This window comes from Cryptomeria japonica, chromosome 2 (assembly GCF_030272615.1).
Source record: "Cryptomeria japonica chromosome 2, Sugi_1.0, whole genome shotgun sequence".
In the NCBI taxonomy this organism is placed as follows: domain Eukaryota; kingdom Viridiplantae; phylum Streptophyta; class Pinopsida; order Cupressales; family Cupressaceae; genus Cryptomeria; species Cryptomeria japonica.
This window is the reverse complement of record NC_081406.1, coordinates 462,972,088-462,996,028: the sequence shown is the minus strand read 5'-3', so window position 1 is coordinate 462,996,028 and position 23,941 is coordinate 462,972,088. Positions and strand designations below refer to the sequence as shown.

The following is a 23,941-nucleotide window of genomic DNA, read 5'->3' as shown; positions in this document are numbered from 1 at the left end:
AAAATAATATGCAAGATTTTCTCAAACTGACAGTGTTCTTGACTATCTCACTTCTTAAATCAAAGAACATGAAGAATCCTAAGCTAACAAAGCAAAGAACATAACTGAAAATAAAGTGTTCAAATGATTCATCTTTGAATTCCAATGAATGCTTAGACCTTTGAACAAATAACTACTCAGATCAGTGCGTCATCCGGACAACAAAGTCAAATACCAAACCATGCAGAGACTCATCATGACACTACAAATTCACATCCAAGGGGCGCCTTTGTATTATTACATTATAGAAACACTCCCACCAATAGACACTTTCTGCAATTCTTCCGAGAAATCCAAAGATGAACATACATTACTCCATATTCCATTTAGACCAGATTAATCCATTCCTTGAATGAAGACAGTAAATGGAAAATGCAACTCAGAAAGACTAAGAAGACCAATATCAATGTCCTTGACATATCAATTTGAAAGCAACAAAAAATCAATTTATTCGACCTGAAAGAGAACAATATCATGAAGAAATATGTTTACAAAGTGAGCATATTCTCACTGAAACCTGTGTATTACCAAGATTTCCTGTGCATATATCACAGTATTAATGATATCTTCTCTTATTTCCCCTGTAGCAGGATTAAGGTCTTCACTGCAAAATTCACTCCTTTAAATTTCTCTGACTGTGAGATAGCAGTCTGGAAACCGTCGTTCGCGACGGGGAAAACACGAAACGAAGTTCTCCCGTCGCGTTTCTGGTAACATAGCAGTTCATAGGACATTCCGTTACAAAACTCTCTTAAAAAATTTCTTTCATCGGATGAGAAGTCCTTCAAAAATTAAAAAATCATAGTTTTGTCCACATCTTTCAATGATATCACCCCTCGACAAATTAGAGCCCCAAAAACACTTCATAGGACATTCGGTTACAAAACTATCTATGAAAATTTCTTTCATCAATGAGAAGTCCTTCAAGAATTTAATCATAAATTAGAGCATCTGCTAAGGATATCACCCTTCGACAAATTAGAGCATAAAGTCTTTCAAGTTCTGCCAAGTGATTGCTTATTGGCACTTTGGAAGAGGATTTGCGTTCCGGTTGATTCATTATTTCTTCTTGATTATTTGCCTCACATTGCTGCACACCTTTAAATGCCTCATGTGTCACACTACCATGAAGGCATTTTGTTTTTAGAGTATTCTGCCTAGGAGTATCAATCTTCATGGGTTGTGATCTGTCCTCAGCAAATGGATCAGAATCCCTAGCCACAACTTTACCTGTAGAAAAAACACATTCTGAGAATTTCAATACAATTGTGCTTCTAATTCTAAATATCAAAAATAAAAAAGGATTACAAGTGGCATGGTGCAAAGCATAATTCCACCTTGATCAGGATCACTATTCTGCTTTGAGCGCTTCAAGACCTCATAACTTTGAGATACATTCATATCAGGCTGAACGTTGCATAAGCATTCACTTGCTCTTGTAATATGAACTGGTTGAGCAACAGGATTCGAAGGAAAATTTGTAGTTGAATCATCTGACAAACGAGTTGGCCCACCCTGAGCAGCAATTTTATCACAAAAGGCAACTAGTGCAGGATCCATTTGGGAAAGCATTCCAAGAATCTGATTATGCGTAAGACAAGGATTAGCAAAGTGAACAATAAATGCTTACTACTTGACATAAAACATTTGAACTTCGATTACTGTATGTCTCTATTATTAGCATATTTAACCATACCGCATCCCTTAGTGCATATGCTCTGCTGACAATTCGAGCTCTATTGTAGTCATCACCATTATATGCCTGTTATGCAAAACTAATGATAGTTATTATCAGGAATGAATGGAAAACAAATTTTTATTCAACCCCATAAAGCTGATAGGATCATAGGCATGTCCAATCATGCTTACTTTTGCATTGGCTGGAATTAGTTCCACATCTTGCAGGAATGTTGAGCATGTCAAGTAACATCAATTATCTACTCGCTGTAGTAAAGTACTGATATCCATTGGATTTTGAACTATTGCATAATAGTCAGGAGCGTCTTCATCCATGACAGGGTAATGGAAGACACTGAACCGTTTTTCATATAGAAGTCTGCACATTGTATGTGGATACATATAAGCACTCAATATTAATTTTCACTTGGTAAACACATCCTCAACAAATGAATCAAATAATGATTGATGCATCACTACAAAACCTGCTGCAGACATCCCGAAAACACATTCAGAGTCGTCGAATAGCATGCTCTTCAACTTCTACCTTGGCACGTAGCTCAGTTTCACTTGGTCCTCTTGCTGCTTTTGGTACCTTTGGAAGTTCAGGATTAGAAACATTCTTTTTAGGAGTAATTACTACTTGTTGATCAGGGATAGTAAGAACAACATCAACCAGTTGCGAGATGAATCTACACCTGTCATCTGAACTTGGTTTTTCTACTTGGTAACTGCACATAAAGCAAAAGAATGTAATCCATTCAGGATTTTACCTTCTATTATACTAAACCAAAATAAAATTTGCAATGCATTCAAGGTGTACCAGATACCATCGAATTCATGTACACTCAATTCAATGACAAATTCAATCTATACAGAGTCAGAAGCTAATGACGTACCTGGTACTCAATGCTATACAGAAAAGGATTCACATGCCTTAGCATAATCTTGAACAAACTAAGTAGAAAAAATACAAAAACTAAGACAATGATGTCCTTGATACATACATATAGCGACGACCAAACAAGGATGCAGCTTCTCCATCCAATTCATCAGAGGGTATAGAGGAGGTTGCAAGAAGTAATAAAGGAAGGTCTGATGGCAATTCTTCTAGTATAGATAGTAGAACAACTCTTAGCTGATCATGGGCCTATGAAGCTCAGTGAAACAAACAAAATCAGATATATAGTCATTTTAGGAAGCTCTAGCAATAAAAACAAAGAGATTTCAAATATATCACAAGAAATCCCAAAGGCGTAGAGCTTTAAAAGTATAAGTGTACTAATGTAGTGATATACACACCGTCTCCCACCAAAGTTGAAGTTGAGGCAGATACAAGATAGAAGGAGTAGTCCTCCTTGCTTCTCCCACAATGTGTACTAGTGCTTCCTCAGGCGTCCGTGCACTTGGGTCAGACAAAAGTGATGGAAGCCCAAAACAATGCACAGGGAACCTCTCTAATTCGTGTAAAACTGTAGGGCCAATGTGATCCTAGCAAGAAAAGTAGAAATATAGCATCATTCAGAAATGTAGCTAGATTAGAAGCCAACCAATTCAAAAGTTTTAAAAAATAGAATCATGTTATAGATGTGTAAACATCTATGAAAGCAATTTCAAACCATACCAAGCCAACACCCTCCTTCCCACAAAGTAGAAGTCTTGGTCTGTAAACAAATGGAATGGAAAAACCATAGGAAATCCAAGTAACTTGGCAAGATGGCAAGAACTGTCATTCAACGAATCTTTTTTATCACCGTTGGCCACTACATAGAAGATGTCAGAAATATAATCACTGATTATTTTTAGATGTCCTCGTAAGCATGGAGCTATTACTGGGGACAATGGCCTTGACTGTACTGTTGCACCTCTATGGGCAACAGGAGTAATAGTAGACATGGCTTCTAACAAATCATGCTTCTCTACTTTCATAGAATCCAAATCTATGGCAAACTTATCATCACTAGTGTATATTTGAGGATATTTCTCACGGAAAGCATTAATTGCAGATTCTATGCACAAAGATTGTAAATCAACACCACAATACCCCATACAAGCTACTGCTAATTCCATTCTTAATTCCTCTGATAAAGGATTCTTCCACTTTCTTGTGTGGATCTTTAATATCTCAGCTCGTGCTTTACAATCAGGTAAGGAAAATACAAATTCATGATCAAACCGACCAGGCTGGCGAAGAGCTCCATCAATAGCATCAATCCTATTTATTGCTCCAATAAGCACTACTTGACCTCTAGAGTCTAGACCATCCATTAGAGCAAGAAGCATAGATACAATAGAATTGTGAATTTGTTCTTGTTTACTAGACCTCACTGGGGCAAGACCATCTATTTCATCAAAAAATATTATGGATGGTTGGTTCCTTTGTGCTTCTTCAAATAGTAATTTCAGCTGCCGCTTAGCTTCCCCAACCCACTTGCTGAGCACATTAGCTCCCTTTCACATGTAAAAGTTTACTTTCTGTCCTGCCTTGGAAGCTGCACATGCTAAAGCCCTTGCAATCAATGTTTTTCTAGTTCCTGTAGGACCACACAATAAGACTCCCCTTGGAGGACAGATGTGATAATTTGCAAAGAAATCAAGATAGAGAAGAGGGAAAAAAACCATTTCTTTCAATGCATCAATGTGGTTAGAAAGACCTCCAATATCATCAAAACTCACTATTTCATCAACCTGCAAGGGTTGAATGTCAGCTCCACCTTTTGAACTAGGCTCAGCAGGTTGTGCACCTACACCTCCATAACCAAACGTATCACCTTGGTGTCCCCATCCAAATGCTGCAACTTTCAAACCCCATGCAGTTGTGTTATGCATGTCAAGTCCTCCACAAACCCATTGCTGACCAAAGTTTGTATTTCCCACATGCATCCATGATGATGAACCAACAGGACCCTGATCCATCTCATCCACAAGAAGAGAATCATCTGAATCATCAACTCTTTGTGCACAACAATGTTTTTCCACCCTAGAGCCACCTCGTCTTGCATCACGTGCATTTTTTATTCCCATTCCTTTATGCAGTACTTTACATGGTGGAAACTACAGTCGTTACTTTTCTTCTTTTTCAAGAGAAAACCTCCTCGCCTCAGTGAGATTTCAGAGAGCATGCCGTCTCCTTCCTTCTTGTTCTTTACCCTCCTCACCCTCTTCCTCAACTTCATCTTCCTCTCCTTTAGCCCCTGCCTCCCCTTTATTTCTATCATGTTCCTCCTCTGTGCATTCCTGGTCTTCAGAATCTTGAGAAGAATGTCAGATGGTTGACTTTCGAGGCCGAAGTCCTTCTCGCCGTGGCAAAGATATAGTATCTCTTGTCCTCTTCTCTTGCATTGGACTGGACTGCTCATCCTTGCTAGGGTTATTCTCAACTTTAATAGTAGCTGGCCAATAAGTTTGTCTCTGCAACCATTGATACCCAAACTTATAATATTATGCAACAAAGTATTGGGCAAGAGAAGTTATATCTTCACAAAAACCAAAAACAATGGAGATTGGAGAAAATCCTACCATCAGATCTGCATCCTCTGTGTCTATGTTATCTGTTTCATAATCCTCTAAATTGACAGAATTTGTCCTGTTTCTTGTAGAACAAGGTGGAGTGGACGTATGTGACTGCCAGTATAAGCAACTTCAGCATACAAATTTAATCATGAAAGATGCCTACATATTTGACAACATAACAAGTACAAATTTCTTGGAAAGAGTAGCTGAGAACTCTATCGGTTACCTGCACGTTCATGCTCTTTGTTTGATTCGAAGGACCAGCAGTTTTATGCACTTGAGAAAAGAAATCAAAATAATTTAGAGGCTTTTACAAGAGAAATGAGAAATCCACAATGATCTACATAAAAAAGCATAGAATGACGGATGTAATGTAATAAACAAAAGTCTCAAGTATCCATGACTCAAAAAGCACAGATCAATGAGAAGAGAAGAAAATTTTCAAAGTAAAAATGATTTATTATTTAAATCAGCATAAATATTCATCTCTGCCAAGTGAAATGCTGAAGAACACTAGCATACTGAAACAAAGAAGAAAATGTAAATTGATAATATATAATATTATTTTAATGTTATTGTGATATAATATAATTTTGATATGTTTTTAACATATAATTTTATATGGCAAAAACTATATTAATTATTTCTACTATAAATGTGGGGACATGACAGTCTTCCCTTCCCTAGATTGCTTTTCCTCAAGCAATTTCAAATTAGGGTGATCACAATGGTAGTGCTCAAGATGACTCTACTCTGATATTACTACATATTGTAGGTTTGAATTAAGGCATATATGCTTTTACCTTGAGTGTGAGTTATAACCAATAGTGGGAAATTTGCATGATTTAACTAAAGACAAACCTGCTCTCTTCTAGAGGAAAGGATCAAGGCCATCCAATTGTGTTTGCAAAAACTGGTTAGGTTGGCAATATGACGATTTGAAAAATGACCTTAATTGTGAGATTATCATGCTACCTATGCCTTATAGAATGGGGCCCTTAGAAATTTGTTCACTGAATATTGTTGTTTTGTATGGTAGTTGTAGCCTAACACCATTGCTCGAGAGATGATAAAATGCTATAACATTTGTAAAGGGGTTTGATATCGTGGTAGATGATTATGTTCAGTCACGCTTGGTACAAATTTTGAACATAACAATTTGTGATAAGCAGTTTGTGAAATGATAAATACTGTTTTTGAGTATCACTTCTGATTGCAGGAGTTATTGTAAGGAAACCACAAATGATGATTTTACTCTATCATTACATACTATTCATGAGAGGAATACATATATGAGATATGTCTAAATTTATTGATTTATAATTTGTTGGATGAATATGTCTGAATCCCCAATTACAGGGATAAATTTCTCAAAATGTAGAGGTTGTATTAATTCGAGAATGTGCAAGATGTTTGATCTAGATGACAACATGAGAAGTCAATAATAATAACTTGGCTTAATCTTAACATCCATAAAGAGTATGTATTAATATTGGAAAATGTCTAGTCAATGAGAAATTTCAGTGGGCAACGTGAACGTCACTGACATCATCGTTACCAAATAGAGGTGGGTAATGAATAAGATCTCAATTAATTAAGTTTGGTATCACTCCTTCGTGTCGTATAGTCTGTAACCATATAGATTGTTATGATTGGATATTGACGTATTGGTAAACTTAGGTGGTAGATTGGTATTAAATATATCACGAATAAATTGAACATGGCTAATATTATCTTTATCTGACTGCATTCTCAACATGTTTCCTTTCTCCTCTTATGACGATTTATTGGCAAAATCTCTATACTCATCAAGTTCTTATATTATCACCTCATGGTTTGAGAAATTGTACTCTTACACATTCTTCCTTCCTATATTCCACTTACACATTCTTCCATCCTATAGATTTTCATAGTATCGTCATGTTTCAGTAATCCCTATGTTGTCCTTCCCATGTTATTAGGAGTATGAAACCCATGTTTGCGAAAAGAAGGGCCCAGGTGATTTAAAACAATCACCCCATTTATAAGTACTTATAAAGCATACTCATGGAATAACTAAGCATATTCAATCACGTTGAAACATGTAAGATAAGGGGAAATCATTCAAAACAAAAAGAATTCTTGCTGAAAGTACATGAAACAATTGCATAAGATACAAAGCACGTCCATGGATGAACACATGGGAGGCAATACACATAGAGGCGGAAGCATACATGAGAAAGGTATACAAAAACACTTTATGAATGAATCCAATACATCAAGTATGAAGCATACGGATGAATACATAAGGCATGAGTCATACACACGAATACACGTAAGGTGTAAAGTACAAAGTATACAAATGAATTACATAAGGCAAGAAGCATCCATGCAAAACATAGAATATACACATAAGGCACGAATACATGTAAAGCATGAAGTGTATGCATGAATTATACACATGAATTCACTTAAGGCATGAAGAAAGTATACATAAGTACCATAAGACATGAAGTGCACACAAGCATGAAATAATGGATACATGTAAGCCAAGAAGCAACATACATGACTATATGCAAGGCATGAAGTAATGCACGCAAGGCATGAACGAGCTATGTAAAGCATGAACCATACATATGAATACATGCAAGACATGAATCACACATGTAAACCATGAAGTAATACATAAATACACAAAAGGTACAAGCATATATGAGAAAGGTACTTGTGGAGTGGACATGTTGAAGACACATTGATCATGAAGCATACAAGAGAGAGGTATTCATGGAATAGACATCTGAAAACATCTCATTCATGAAGTAACACCAATACACATAAGATATAAAACATATATGCTAGACACATGATAGACATGGTGCAAGCACAAGGTATACATGAGGAAAGTGTACATATAAAACACCCATGGAGTAGGCTTGCTCAAAACACATAAGAAACACGTAAGACACGAAGCAGTTAAAGGCACACTCATAAGAATGCAATGTTGGCCTAACCAATTCAATTTTTTATTTATTTGAGAAGAGACTGGAAGAATTAGTCCTAACTGAGTAGTTGTTTTGTCCAACAGGCTGGCAGAATCATGCTCTGATACCACTGTAATGTCCCCTAATTAGTTACACTTTAAGTTAATCTAAATTTGGCCAAATCTATAAATAGGTAATTGTGTTTTATAGGTGTACCTTTGTATACTGTTTTCCTACAACAAAATTAGAGAACATATATGAAATAATACTTAAACTGAAAAATGAACTATATTAAATGATATCAAATTTGCTATATTAATGGTTGTTAGAATTATAATTGTGGGATATAATCTAAGTTATTGGTTCGGGTTTGAAGAACCTAGTATGCCGGTACGGCAAAATTTTGAAAAGGGGTTTGGGTTCGTTAGTACAAAAACATGTAAATTATATATATATATATGCAGTGCCCCTCGCAGGGTCCCGGGGCAGCACCCAAGGCATGCTCCCTGTCGATGTAGAGGGCGGGGTCGAGGGGTTGTTCCCCCACTGCCAACACCAAATTACAACCTTCAAATCCACATAGAACTCCATGGCGTGCATCAATTTTCTGCTTTTTTAAGATGTCAAGAACAAGGCCAAAGAAGTCAAAATTCTGATCAAGGGGCATTCTCCCAAACGGGAATTGTGATTTCTGACTTGTTCTTTCGTAAAGACTTGTACTTCTCTCTTGGTTGTAAGATGTATAGGTGTGTGGCTTGAGACATAGGGTCATTTTAATTTTTTATGTGGTGGATTTCAAAAAAAAAATTTGGCAAAAAAAAAAGTCCATTTTTGGATTGTCAGACCCCTGGGTTCATCTTGGGTCCTCTTGGGTTCAACCTTGGGTTGTCTTGGGTTCTCCCTAGTTCGAACCAGGCCTATGAACCACAAATCTTGTCTGAACCACAGGTGAACAAGACCCAAACCCCGAACCAGGACCGTACTGGACCAGTACCAAGGGTCTAGGGGGCCGAACTCGGTAACTCAGGATATAATCATATTATTATATTTCCTAAATGAGATCAGATTATTATATAAAGTTAGTTTGTAAGTCAGTTACTAATCAATTCCTTTAGTCCATTAGTTGGATAGGGTGTCCTAGAAACCATCCGTCCTAGGCCCAAGGGTAGAATACCATATCCCCCTTGGCTCCATATGGTAGGTGTTAGGCATCCATCATGGAGTGGCGTACCCAGCAAGGTGTTCTATCACTGTTCCCCCTCATCACAACTGCCTTCTCTCTTAAGCCCAAGAGAAGATGCTTTACCCATCTTGGCTCCATGTGGCAGGTGTTAGGCATCCACTATGGAGTGGCATACTTAAGAGAGTCCCTCATTTACAATGAACCTTTTGTGATATTCCAATGAAGTCATATTTGTCATTTAGTTGAACTAATTATGATAATTAATTTGTACTTGACATAGTTATTATATTTCATCATATTATATTGCCTTAGTGTCTTATATCAAATTGTTAACAGTTATTTTTGTTAGTATTACTTTAAATCAGAATTATTCATTAATTGTTATTGTTGTATTTTATGTTATTAGCATGGTACAATATTATAGCAACTTATACAAACTAAATTTGATTACCTTATTCGTTCTGAATTCATTAACAGATATATATGTGTGTGTCTTATGTCTAATAGTGTTCTCATGTATAATCATTTTAATGCTATTTTAATAATTATACATTATTTGCTTCTGAACTTTATATCATATTAATTCCATTAATTTAATTAAGACCATATAAAATTTTATATATATAATATCAGCTATTATATTCCATTATAGGCCCTCTTCTCTTTTATTATCCTTGCTGGCAGTTTCTGTACATTTCTCTATCCTTGCTAGTAGATCTGACTTTCTTGTTCCCCTCCTGTATTCTCCCTATTCCCATTTGCACAAGGGGGTATTTAGCCTACCTCCCCATGTGGTGAAGAGCCACAATGGTCTCCTAATAGGCAGCACCCCCCTTTTTGAATAGTTGATGTCCCTCTATTTCTAACGGCTCTTTTCAAGAAGAGCATCGCTTCATATAAAACCCAATTTGGTACTATTCAAACCACCCTTTAAAGAATGGTTATCAGGCCTTGGTAAATATAGAGGTTAATTGGTTAACAGAAATAATATAAGTTTTAATACAAATCACCATTATAATATAATGTGTATTGCTAATATAATAAAATCATTCAATAAAAAATGTAAATTGATAATATAATATTATTTATTGTTAATATAATAACATCTTTCAATATAAAATGTAAATTGATAATATATAATATTATTTTAATGTTATTGTGATATAATATAATTTTGATATGTTTTTAACATATAATTTTCTATGGCAAAAACTATATTAATTATTTCTACTATAAATGTGGGGACATGACAGTCTTCCCTTCCCCAGATTGCTTTTCCTCAAGCAATTTCAAATTAGGGTGATCACAATGGTAGTGCTCAAGATGACTCTACTCTGATATTACTACATGTTGTAGGTTTGAATTAAGGCATATATGCTTTTACCTTGAGTGTGAGTTATAACCAATAGTGGGAAATTTGCATGATTTAACTAAAGACAAACCTGCTCTCTTCTAGAGGAAAGGATCAAGGCCATCCCATTGTGTTTGCAAAAACTGGTTAGGTTGGCAATATGACGATTTGAAAAATGACCTTAATTGTGAGATTATCATGCTACCTATGCCTTATAGAATGGGGCCCTTAGAAATTTGTTCACTGAATATTGTTGTTTTGTATGGTAGTTGTAGCCTAACACCATTGCTCGAGAGATGATAAAATGCAATAACATTTGTAAAGGGGTTTGATATCATGGAAGATGATTATGTTCAGTCATGCGAGGTACAAATTTTGAACATAACAATTTGTGATAAGAAGTTTGCGAAATGATAAATACTATTTTTGAGTATCACTTCTGATTGCAGGAGTTATTGTAAGGAAACCACAAATGATGATTTTACTCTATCATTACATACTGTTCATGAGAGGAATACACATATGAGATATGTCTAAATTTATTGATTTATAATTTGTTGGATGAATATGTCTGAATCCCCAATTAGAGGGATAAATTTCCCAAAATGTAGAGGTTGTATTAATTAGAGAATGTGCAAGATGTTTGATCTAGATGACAATATGAAAAGTTAATAATAATAACTTGGCTTAATCTTAACATCCATAAAGAGTATGTATTAATATTGGAAAATGTTTAGTCAATGAGAAATCTTAGTGGGCAGCGTGAATTTCACTAACATCATAGTTACCAAATAGAGGTGGGTAATGAATAAGATCTCAATTAATTAAGTCTGGTATCACTCCTTCGTGTCGTATAGTCCGTAACCATATAGATTGTTATGATTGGATATTGACGTATTGGTAACTTAGGTGGTAGATTAGTATTAAATATATCATGAATAAATTGAACATGGCTAATATTATCTTTGTCTGACTACATTCTCAACATGTTTCCTTTCTCCTGTTATGATGATTTATGGGCAAAATCTCTATACTCATCAAGTTCTTATACTATCACCTCATGGTTTGAGCAATTGTACTCTTACACATTCTTCCTTCCTATATTACTCTTACACATTCTTCCATCCTATAGATATTCATAGTATCGTCCTGTTTCAGTAATCCCTATGTTGTCCTTCCCATGTTATTGGGAGTATGAAACCCATGTTGTAATGCCCCGCCAGGAAACCCCTAAGGGTTTAAGTTAAAAACACTTGAATAGAGTGTAAATATTTTTAAAAAAAATAATAATAATTAAGAGCGTTAATGAAAAGTTACAACATTAAGATAATTTGGAGTTATCTGAAAACTTAGATAACATAGCAGAAGACTAAATGATCCTAAGGAGTTTCCCAACGTGATTACAGAACCTTACACCTAAGTCAACTTGCGTCAAATGATCCATTAATCTGGATATCCTAATTGTGAGGTAATGCATAAGACATGATTATATATATGTTCAATGATTTGATATCTTATAATTTTAGGAAGTGTTCATTTACTTTGGGTGGTTAGGAGGCCATCGTGAGGTTATTTACTCAATGCACAATAACACCTAATTAATTTAAGAGGCCTTCCTTAAGGTTCAATGCAATTAATATAACGAAGTTCATTCTTTGGTTTTTAAGATAATCACCCACAACTGATATCTTTCTTTATAATTAAAAGTATGGCCAATAAGATGAGATTCGTTCATTCAGGATTAAACTTCCATTAATAGAATGAGGTTCCCTCATTAAAGTTTAAGCATCACCAACTAGAAAGTCGTAGTTCTTTTAAGGAGGGTAAAATGTAATTAGTCATAGGGTTCATTCATTGGAGTTTTAATAATGCTAATAGATGGACTAAATTCATTAAGATGAAAATGTATTAAGAACACATGAGTTATTCCTTTAAATTAAAATATAGTTAGCAAGATGATATTCAACATTATAGGATTAAAATACAAGTTCATAGTGGCATTCTTTCTTTAGGGTTAGAATATAACCATCTTATTGCATGTCACTCCTTTTAGTTAAATGAATTTAATATGAGAGAGATACTTTTACTAAGATTTAATGTATAAACAACTAATTGAATCCTTCCCTTTTTAGTTCTTTTTTTTTAGCAATCATAAAGAATTTCATTTATTTGGGTTATAATTATGGAAGGCTAGTTGAGTACATCCTTTGTATAAAATTAATCTGATAAAGATTATTTGTTAAGATTAAAACATAAACAACTAGGTAAATTCATCTGATAAAGCGAAATATAATTAACATGGCGATACTCATTTACTAAGGTAAGAAGGTAAATACCCATATGAGGTTCATCCTTTTTAAATTTCAATCTAAGAATTCTAACATCAATTCTAACTTTGTTTACCATTCACATTCGTTCATTTTACATGTAATGCCCTGCCAAGAAACCCCAAAGGGATAAGCCAAAACACAAGAATAGAGGGCAATAATTTTATTTTTTTTAAAGATACTCCACATAAGATACAACAAGATATCAAAGATTTAGAATTACATAGCGGAAGACATCAACTAACACCTAAAGAGTTTCCCAACGAGATTACTTAACTTCCACAATTCACTTAACTCACACAATTAGTCCAATAAGCTAATTATCGTAATAACGAGATAATTCTTAATCAGGATAATTTCTTTCAGAAGATGGAAAAATAATTCACAAGCAAAGATTCGTCCATTAAGATCTATTCATAATCTTCATTCAAGCTTTTCATTTAAAATTACCAGCCATACATCTAATATTCTAACACACTAGAATTTCATCATAAACATATGAGATCTTTTAAAGCATACTTAATTTCCTTAACAACAACTGAATATATTCCATTACTCTAAGTTATATTCTTTCATATTCCAATATATTGCATTTTAAAAGATGATTGCATACATGCATCTACGATAAATCTCATCTAAACCACTTATGCATTCGATCAAAATGGCATTCAAGAAAGAACCGCATATAACCATTTAAAGTTAATTCCATCTTATCCACTTATGCATTCTAACGTAAGCAAATCATACATGATAAAGCTGAATAAAGGAACATAAGAGAATAACATCACATAACACCATAATGATCTCGGAGTTCACCCCTAAAGGGCTACATCTCCGGGTCTGCTGAACTGCAAGACCCCTCGAATAAATAATAAAGTTAAGAATACATGAGGTTACACCTTTACAATCTGGCCATCAAGGCGAATTATAAACAATATACAAATGACCACATCGGTCAAATAATACATAAACGATCCTTGAAAAGGAAAGGATCCAGCTGAACATAATCAAAGCTAAAACAAAGGTCCAGAAGAGCATCCATAAGACTGAGTCTTCACCACCCAAGGTCTAACATGAAAACGATAATCACAAGGGCATACACAAAAGGACAACCCACAAAGGTACTCCTAACAGGACAAAATGACAACACACTAGCGAACGTAGGGACAAGTGTCATCACACAACCTGGTATGGTTACCATGGTAGGTCTTCATAGGTCCCAGCCCCATACATTGGGTTACCCTGGCAACCTAATCCGAGCCTCCGGCCCATCCAAGCCTCATGTGGACCCACACATCCTCTCATGAAGACAAGGATGATGGTTTGCCATTTCAGGCCTTCTCACAACATGTCAAGTCTATGTTAGCACTCGTCCCATGTGTGAGGCACAATTATCTTACTTAGATATTACATTCTAATCTACTGATAGGTTATCACTTATTAGACTCACTTTCGATGGGTTACCCAGCAACCACTTTGGGCGCGGCCCCCAATCGAAAGCCACTTTCCCATACGACACTAGACTACACTCAGATGAACTCAAACCCAAGGAATACACATGGTCCGACGAATGGAGTTCAAGAAGGAGGGACCAACCATCTGGTCAAACATGACTCATCATTCGACACCCACACAAAGGATATGACCAAATACGACACTACCACAAAACAACAGTCCACACGGAACCGAGGACTGAAACAGGTACCCCAAATCATTCTATACGACAGGGTCCTAACAAACAAAGCATGACCTGCCGTTTCATAATCAAAAGCGAAAATAGAAATTAAACTCGCATAGGTAACATTCAACAGATACAATCTTTTTGAATTGATCCAAACATTAAAGTCGATCAAGTTTTCTACATGATCTATGTTTCCAAAATACACTAGCAGGAAAACATCATTACAAGGTGAATACAAAATCACAATTTGCAATCGTACCATTGTCTATTTCTCAAACAGAGGGAAAATATAAGTTAACCATTCATTTTACCAAACGAGAACATCAGTAACGAAACAATTTTCCTAAATGGTACTTAATTAAATTTCCAAAGGCATATCATTTAAATTCCTAATGTCCAATGGTTAAATATTCATTTCTAACATCTCCAGATGGCTTAAAACATTAAAATCTTCAAACAATATATATTCGTGAATAAAGTATGTTTTAACTCAAAAAGGTTCTCCAATATAACAATATTTCATCCTTCCAAAATACACACAATTAAAATTAAATCTTGCATAATAATCTAACAAAAAAAATCATCAGCATATATATATTTATGCCACATTACTCATAATTAAAAACTTAATTAAAAATTTCCATTAAATAATATTAAAAAATATTATATATATTTTTTTTGAATAAAAAAAAAATATACATTAAAAAAAACATTTTTAAAAACTAATTTAACAAAAACCATTTAATATGGGGGGGGCGACGAAGGCCGGGCCCACCTCCCAATGCGAGGGTTGGGCGAGCCAAACCCCAGCCGCAGAGAACCTTGGCGGCGGCGCCACTGCGATGCACGTAGGTTCCGCGGTGCCTTGCGGCCGCCGGCCCCTGCGGCCATCGCAGTGAGCCGCAGCCACTGCGAGCAGAACAAGGTGCAGGGGAGGCGCGGAGGAGGCGGGTGGAGCTCCGCTCCCCGCCCTCCAAACCCCAACCAATGAAACTCTATATTTTTTTTCACATAGGTCAATAAAAATATATATTTTTTTTAAATTTAATGCATAGTCCGAAACTCCAAAAAAAAAAAACGCCAAAACGAGTTGTTGTAAATTTTGATTTAATACAAGTTCAGGTTAAAAAGAAATATGCTTTGGTATTATCTCATTTTTGATGGGTATTCATTTCTTCATACACAAATGGGTTTCAACACCCAAGATAGATTGAGGAATATCAAGCTCCCAATAAATTTATTTTTATTTAAAAAAAACTAGACATGGCAAAAAGAACCATTTAACACAATGATTTAACTATGTAATTTTCTTGAAGAACACAAGCTAAAAGCATGGTTCTAAACCCACAATTCCAAATTTCAATCTGATAACAATTTTAAAAAGATTGGATTTTGACAACAAGCAATTTTATTCACCCAACAGACCATTTCCATAACAACAAGGGAGGCAAAGAAGGTAATTCCTACCTCCATACGCATTCCTGGAAGAACTTGAAGGAGAGCCCAATCCTGCAAGATCCAGAAGAACTCCTTCCTTCCAAAACCCCCAAAACTTTTTTTTTTTTTTTATCCAACCAAAAAAATTTCTCCAACAAAAGAATTTTCCAAAAACATCCATCCCCAAAATTTCCCAAAATTTAGGTTATATGGAAGAGTTGACCAAAATTCCATTTTTGGAATTAAAATTTTTATTTAAAAATAATTCTCAAAATTAATTCTTTTCTAACTATAACATCAATTAAATTGCTTTCCAATTAAAAATCGATTTTTCTCATTTAATTCAATTAACCCTTTCTAATTTCAAAAGCCAACAGAATACAATTAAATCTATGGCAATTAAATACAAAACTTTCTTTTTCAACAGCATAAACAAAATGCATTTAATATTCAAAATCAACTATTTAATTGAACTTGCTCTCAATTTAAATCGAGAAATTCAAATCAACGATAATTCACATAAAGAAATCCTGATTAATTTAGTCCATTAATCTTTAATGCATGAACACATATTTAATCAAATTAAATACTTAAGGACTAATTAATCAATTTAACCATACACACCAAGCACGCAAACTGAGAAGGTCAACCAAATACACGACTCACAAACCCGAACAAAAAGGGATTACCGACGGCAACTGATGATGCTCACTTGAGCACAGCTAAGGTCAACTAGGGTCTTACGACCACCTAATCCAACTCTAAGGATTAAAGAGGTACACTCAAACCTGCAAATCGAGGTGAAGACGAACCTCGCACTCATGCGGCGTTGTACCTAAAATCTCCTGCAACCAAGAGTCATACATGCATACATATATAAACTTAATGAAAGCGTTAGCCCGATATTAATACCACGAAATAGGAACACTAAACAACTTGCATACAACTAGTGTGAAAATCACATCAACAACTATGCATTAAATCAAACATCTGACTATAATCATTATATTAAAATAAACTAACCAAGATTAAACCAAGATTAGAAATTGATTGCGGCAGGGGTACTACATTACATGCTTAATAACAAGATAATCCAATGATGTAACCCAGCAAGATTCTTTCCACTATTACTACTTTTAATTCACATTATAAAAATACTTTTCCCATAATCTTAATTACAATATTTTATGAACTTGATTACTACATTTGTCAAGATGAATAATTTTATGCACTTTGATTTAAATTCATTAAATTCACACCATACACTTATACAAGATATCCGCCATACATGATAACTTAAAGCATGAAACAAAGGAAGCTAAAACATCACATAACACAGATATGATCTCGGAGTTCACCCCTAAAGGGCTACATCTCCGGGTCTGCTCAACTGCAAGACCCCTTTGGCATTATATCATTAGGATTACATAATTTATAAGTCTTTTACATCTTTGCCACTTAGGCAAACACAACCAATATACAAATGACCACTTGACCCACACATCCTAAATGATTTCCACGTAGAGGCAGAACCAACTGAGCATACTAAAAAGGCAATACAGGATTCATTGCCCAATGGTACTCTATTTAGAGGCCTAAGACTTAACAGGTGCCCCACTTTCAACAACAGGTTCCAGACAAATACATCAAGGTTTGCCATTACTTTAGCAAAGCAAATACAGGACTTATACTCACAGACTTTCCAATTCAATACGTTACCAAACTCCCATCCATTCTTCTAGCATATCAAGGAAGTAATAACAAAATATACGAAGGTAATTTAGATTCATATTTTCATACTCTCCTATACTTTAGTTTTCATTTCTAAAATTTCTGAAAGATCTTAATTAATCAAATCGAAAGACATTTTTTTTTTTTTAAAGGAATAAAAACAACATCTTATTAAATTATATTTCATAGCGTTAACAATAGTGTTATATTTCAAAGGCTTCAAATAAAGGCATTATTGGATCTCCTTACCAAAGATTACCTTTCCTATTAAAATGAGTACCAAATTTAAACGTTCGTTGATATAAATTTAATAACCGAAGATCAATAAATTATAATTAATTCACAACTTGAAATGAAGTATGCAATCTCCATTATATATATATATATATTTATATATATTTTAGCCACTAAAATCTAAGTTTATATAACATAGATCTTCTACAAATTCATTATAAACTCCCCCTTTTTTTTTCTTTCTCTACAAATACCCCATGGTATTTTCCTTTTTTTTTTTTTTTTATAAACAATAATATTATAATATATATTTTTTTTTGTTTTAAAAAAAAATGTATATAAAAAAAAACATAAAACAATTTCCATATGTTATTATGGAACCCTACCTGTGGGCCCCACCTCCCATCTCGGGAGTGGGTGGAACCCACACGCGGGTCCCTGCGGCCCACAGCATGGACGCAGATCCCTGTGAAACCACACTATGGTCGCAGGTTCCCTGCGGCCCATAGCGTGGACGTAGGTCCCTGCGAGCCACACTGTGGTCGCAGGTCTCCCTGCGGCCCACAGTGTGGACGCCGGGTTCCCTGCGGCCCACGTTGTGGACACAGGTCCCTGCGGCCCACAATGTGGTCACAGGTAGACTACGAGCTATGGCGGCACCGCGGGGAAGGGGATGGGTTGAGCTTCGGCTCCCCCCCCGAAACCCTAACTTTTCCCCTTTTTTTTTTTGTTTAATTCTTTTTTGTAAGCAAATTTTTTTTTAAACAGCCTAGCCCGACTCAAGCCGATTTTTTTTTTCTTTTAAAATCACATAATAAAATAGCTAAAATGACATAAAATCCCCATTGACCATTTATCACAGACCCATCCATTTTCCAGATTTTACCCGAAACTTCATTATGGGAAAAATATTTCCTCATCAAGTTTAAAACCACAAAATCTATTAGAACAAAGAGTTGATCCTAGAACAACCAAGCTTAAAAGAAAGCTGAAACTAAACCTCAAAACATTCGTGGGTAATACCATTTTTTTGTATTCAACAAATAAATAAAGGAGTAGATTCGAATCCTACCTTATAACGCATTCCGATCAAGAATTTTGATGAAGAGATCCACCTGCAACTCCAAGCCAATCTCCCATTTTCCAAATTTTCCCCCCATCTCCATTTTTTTTCCAAAACAAGCTCTCAAGAAAGAACCCCCAAAAACATTCCAAAACTAGGTTAAAATGAGAAACCCTATTTTTGCCCTAATTTTCAATTTCAAATTTAAGCATTTATTTATTTTTATTTTTGAAAATAAAAGGAACATGAAAGTGGAAATCATTATTTTCCACTACTCAACAAATCTAACTTGTTTTATTCTAATTAAAATTTACATGCTTCTATTTCTTATTTAATTCTAATTTTCATCTCTCTAAGTATCAATTTAGGCCTACATTTATATTTTGAACTGTTAACAAGGGTGAGGTATTTAAATTAATTTAAATTTCAAAAATCAATCGTTTATACTATATCAATTTTGCAAGTAAAAAGAATAATAATTTTCTTTTAAATAATAAAATTTATCCTTTCTATTCCAAAATGCGAAAATGATGAATTTATTTCTATTTCCCAAATGACTTTAATTCTTTCCTTTCTAAAACGCATAACTCATTAAATTCGTTATTATTAAAATTAACTATTAAATTGACTCGCTATAACATAATAAAGCGACCTTTTTAAATAAATAACTAATCTAATGAAAGAGTCCTATTTATTCTAATTTCTCAACTATAAATGCATAAATGAGCACATTAATCAAAGTTAAATACCTTAAGCTTGCTACAATACTAATTAAAGCAATTTCTTTAAATTAACGATTAATCGTATAAAAGAAAACTACCTATTTTAAATTTCTAAATTACTAATGCGTACATCTACTCATTAAATAGAGTTAAATACTTAGGATTACAAACTCCACTTACCCTGTGCATGGAACGCAAATCGAGGAAGTCCACCAAATCACACGACACGCAACCCAAATGAAACGAAAGCCCCATGAACCACACATGATGCTCACCTGACCATGGCTAAGGCAAGACGAGAGTTTTATGACCACCAAATCTGAATTCTAAGGATGAAGGAGGTATACTCAACCCTGCAAATCCCAAAGAAGATGAACCTCGCCCTAGGCGGTGTTGTACCTGCAATCTCCTGCACCCATGAATTCATGCAAGCATGCATATACATATACATATTCAATGAGGGCGTTAGCTCGAGATTTATCAAAAGAGTTAGGAAACAATTACATTTACACAAGAATCGATGCAAGAGCACAATAATAAGTATGCACAATTATTTATATTATCTAAACTACACATTGCATCACGGTTAACCTACCATTCAAGAATGCCACATAGGAAGTCAACCAAGGTCAAACGATTTTTACAAGTCCGACTAGGGTAGGGGCATTACACATGTTTGCGAAAAGAAGGGCCTAGATGATTTAAAAAACTCACCCCATTTATAAGTACTCATAAAGCATACTCATGGAATAACTAAGCATATTCAATCACGTTGAAACATGTAAGATAAGGGGAATTCGTTCAAAACAAAAAGAATGCATGCTGAAAGTACATGAAATAATTGCATAAGATACAAAGCATATCCATGGATGAACACATGGGTGGCAATACACATAGAGGTGGAAGCATACATGAGAAAGGTAAACAGAAACACTTTATGAATGAATCCAATACATCAAGTATGAAGCATACGGATGAATACATAAGGCATGAGTCATACGCATGAATACATGTAAGGTGTAAAGTACAAATTATACAAATGAATTACATAAGGCAAGAAACATCCATGCAAAACATAGAATATACACATAAGGCATGAATACATGTAAAGCATGAAGTTTACACATGAAGTATACACATGAATTCACTTAACGCATGAAGCAAGTATACATAAGTACCATAAGACATGAAGTGCACACAGGCATGAAATATAATCCAAGAAATTATAATAATGTCCACCATTAACAAAGAATTTGGTTTACATTTATATGATTTATTTCTTCATTTGGCTACAAACACTGCATTGTTATTGACATGTTTTTACAATGAGTGTTCATTAACTATGATATCAACTGAAGCTGTTAAGACTTAAGAATATAACAACAAATGCCCCTAGAGTAGGGGATTATTCTACCCTATGTAAAGCTGAAAAAATGTTATATATCTTCCAAACTTCAAGTTCATGGACAATCAGATAACTTCATAGACATCTAAAAAGAAAATTAGGAGGACAAATCCTATACTAAATCACCACCAAACAAGATATCGGGTTTTTAAGATCACCACCAAACAGGACACTATTTTGATGTATGAGAGTACACTCATGCAAGAATTCAACTAGATGATTTGTTTTTTCCATTTACCTTATGTTGCTTTGAACTATAAAACCCTACCCACTCCAAATTTATAAATAAGACCTCAGTTATATTCAATAACAAAATCTAAGTTGCAAATACATAAGATTGGATACAACCAGAATTATACATCCTCGTGAAAGAGGGGAAAAAAAAAAATAGAAGGGGTTTTCGCATACACTAAAACATCATCTAAATCTAGGTTGCAAATACATAAGAATGATAAATCATGAACCCATACAAATAGGAAAATAGGAAAAAGCTTATGACACAAGGAAACATCCTCTAGCAAAAGAAAGTTTTTTCATTCTAAACCGTGTGCATTTTTCCATACAATAAAAATATGAGGAGAAATATGGTGGCAAACCAGGGCAAACTAAAAGATTGCACACAAGGAGTGAAACACCATCTTAGGAACACAACCAATTATTTCTCTGCACGCCACTTGTTGGATTTTCCAGCTGTGATAAAAACAGAGACGCATTCTAAGAGATTGACTTACACTTAAATAAGCCACATTGCGTAGATTAGGTGTGGGCTGCAGCATTTCGGCGAGGCAGGACGTCGATACAAGGCACCTTTTCTTGAGCTTGGAACTATGCTCATACTTATGCTTGTCATGATACATCTGCAGGCTGTGGTGGAGATTCTGCCTCCTGCGCAGGGCTCTCTTTTGCGAATTCTTCTTCTCCTTCTGTTTCTATTTCTTTGACTCTCCACTGTGTTTTGTGGGCAAAGGGGAGGTTGACGCTTTTCCATCCATAGCTCATACAAAACAAAGCAGCTACAGACAGCGATCTGCAGACAGCGACTCTTTCTTCTTCTTTGTTTTTTTGTTGTTATGACATAATTCCCTGGATTTGTCCCTCCAATACATTTCTTCTCTCAGGAGTATTTCTGCTAGTTCCGCTTTAAGGGAATTCTCTTCATGGAATTCTTCATTCGTCATCCCCTTCTCTATCACTAGATTATTAATCCTATTTAGTTCCTCTTCCACTCTGATTTTTTCAGCAAAGATGTTCTTGAAGGAAGCCACGTTCCATATTTTGATCTTGTTTTTGAGATATTTTAACTTTTGAACAAAACAAAAACTAGGAGTGCCTTTAATATCTTTACATTCTTTCCACCATTTTTCCATGTTTTCTTCAAAGTTTGAATCTCTCCACCACATGCTTAAGAACTTGAAGTTTCCTTTCACCTTCATCAATGGTATTGTGCAAGTTAACTGAATCGGGTAATGGTCCGAAAGTGTTATGGGCTAGATTTTTTATTCTAGATCAAAACTACCTCTTATCCAAAATGAACCAACAAATATTCTATCCAATCTCTCAAAAATTTTGCAAAAGTTTGCCCTCCTATTGGTCCAAGTGAAATTTCTAGTTTTAGGAAAAACATCAAAAAGGTTATTATTTTCTACAAAATCTTTGAAATCTTCCATCACTCGAGTATTCATTCTTAAACCTCCACATTTTTCATCATTGTTGAGGATTGCACTAAAATATCTTGCTACAATTGTTTTCTCTGGATCGAACATTCTGATCTGATCTGTAATTTCTTTCCAAACCCTTTTCTTTTCCTCTGTCTGTGTCGGTCCATAAACATTGATTAGGGAGAATTCCAAATCTTCTTGCAATCTTCTTGCTTTACAGTGCATCCAATTATCTTGCTTATTAATCAATTCTACTGTCACTTTATCTGGATTCCATAGAGTCGCCAGTCCACCCATGGAGCCTTTTGCCTCTTGAAAGACACTATCCCACATCCTACTTAAAGATTTGAAAAAGAAAACTTTTTCTTCATTGAGCTTGGTCTCTTGCAACATGATGATGTCTCCTGAAATTGTTTGAAAATCCCTCTTGACCAAGCATTTTTTGTTAGAGACCGATAGACCCCTGACATTCCATGTTGTTATTTTCATTGATTTCCAAGGGAGACTCCTCCTCCCTTGGTTTTCTTTATGTAATCCAGCACACCAATAATACCCTTCTCTTTGGCTCTATCCTCTCTCTTCTGTTTATTGCTTCTTCTGCCCCTTATAGTGTATTAGCGATTTTTATCTACCATTTGAAAATTATTTAATTTTATTGGCTAATATTTTGTTATTTATGGAAAACTAAATATTTTATTGGCAATTTCATAAATTCATTGCCATTTTCGTTATCTATTAATAGCCATTGTTCGTTATCTAATTAATGCAACATCGCGTCGAGTTTGAACTCTACACGCTGTACATATACAAGTTTAGATTATTTTATTTACTTGAGAATAATCGCATTTAGAATATTATATATTTTTTATAATATTATTGTATACATTATATAAATTGTTATAGGTATTTTCAATAGTCTTGAGAAAATCTAAAATGATATCAGTTTTAAAGCTATTTCAT

At 34.8% G+C, this 23,941-nt stretch overlaps 1 pseudogene; it reads right to left on the bottom strand.

Moving 5' to 3' along the window:
- Nucleotides 1-611: 611 nt before the first annotated feature.
- On the bottom strand, nt 612-23,314 carry LOC131057540 (ATPase family AAA domain-containing protein At1g05910-like; annotated as a pseudogene).
- Between the last annotated feature and the right edge of the window lie 627 nt (nt 23,315-23,941).